This window comes from Palaemon carinicauda, chromosome 18 (assembly GCF_036898095.1).
Source record: "Palaemon carinicauda isolate YSFRI2023 chromosome 18, ASM3689809v2, whole genome shotgun sequence".
In the NCBI taxonomy this organism is placed as follows: domain Eukaryota; kingdom Metazoa; phylum Arthropoda; class Malacostraca; order Decapoda; family Palaemonidae; genus Palaemon; species Palaemon carinicauda.
The window spans coordinates 69,845,806-69,847,495 of NC_090742.1; positions in this window are offsets into that span (position 1 = coordinate 69,845,806).

The window sequence follows — 1,690 nt, forward strand, 5'->3', positions numbered from 1 at the left end:
TAGAAAGTGGATTTTGTGTGTGTGTGTGTGTGTGTGTGTGTGTAGACACTGCTGATTTTCAACATACTGTATACCCTCCCAGTCTTCGCTTTTAGGGAATAACTTTTCATTTTAGTGCCCTTTAAACCTTTACTGTTGATTCAGTATTTATTTATTTATATTACATTTTTTTTTTTTGGCTAAGAGACCTTAAGGTATTTGTCGTCCAGACCGAAGATATGCAGTTTTTTTTTTCTTTTTTATGTGTGTAAATATTTTTACGCTCAAAGGATTAGAAAGTGCAAATTTATTTTTATTCTAGACACTGCTTATTTTTACCACATGTTCTCCCAGTCTTCGCTTTTAGGGAATAACTTCCCATTTTAGTTAACCTTGGCAAGAAATTTCATCTGATGGGTACGCGACCACCTGTCGAGATCACGGGTCCGAGGCATTTGGAACAGGTCGAGTGCCAACGAGTTCTGTCCATTACTTCCCTCGGGTGTCCCTGCGAATTTCTTCCTTCCTTTTTCCTGCACACGACGCTGTTGTAATGGATGATATCCTAAGTGGATATTGTCACACCTTTAAGAGGGGATTTTTTATTCGGATGACATTTGGTGTAGAAATTTTACGTCCTGACAGAATTGCAGATTATAGTTTTTTATCATTTTGTGTTAAGATGGAATTCAAATATTTACCCCTGCCAACGAAGTTGGAAGGAAGTTATGTTTTATCCCTTGTTTGTTTGTTTGTTTGTTAGTGAACACCTTCCTAGCCACAATTTTAATCGTAATCAAACTTGCAGGGATTAACTGTTATGTAAAAAGCTGGAAATTATTCAATTCTGGAAGGCCAAGGTCACGGTCAAGCAAAACATCCAATTCACGTAAGCAGCCATAAGTTTGGACATCGTTGTCACAGAGACATCAAACTTGGTTCATATATGAACTTTTGAAAATGCACGCCAATTAGTACATGTTAAGGTTGAAGGTCAAGGTCGAGTCCATGGTCAAGGGTAAGCAAAAGGTCAAATTCCGATCATCATTCATATGGCCACAATTTTAATCGTAAAGTAATGAAACTTGCAGGGATTTTAAAATGTTATGTAAAGAGCTGGACGAACCAAACGTCCATATCACGTAATCAGCCATTAGTTTGGACATTGTTGTCACAGAGACTTCAAACATGGTTCATATTTGAGTGTTTAAAAATCGGCGCCCATTAATACAAGTTAAGGTCAAAGTTCAAGGTTAAGGTCGAGAAATAAGCTGTCGTGGCGGAGGTCTGCGCTCTACTGAGTACCCCTCTAGTTTGCATTTTATTCGGTTGAATTCATATATTTTGTATCTGTTTTCAAAGGATTTAGTTCTTCCATATAATCGATGGCTATAAGAATGTCTATAAGTTTTGTATATACAAGCTTAAGATTTGCAGATAACATAGTTCTGTTTAGTGAATCATGGGAAGCACTGCAAAAGATGATAGAAGATTTGAATAGAGAAAACAGAAATATAGGACTGAAAATGAATATGAGTAAAATTAATATACTGTTCGAGGAAAATACAAACAAATAAGGGTGATGGACGAACCTTAAGTAGTATTGGGTTGTATTACTTGGAAATTTTGTCTGCTATTATTCAGGTATTACGTGAACATTACTGTCTACTGTCATTACTGTTATTATGATTACTAAAGATTGCATCATTAC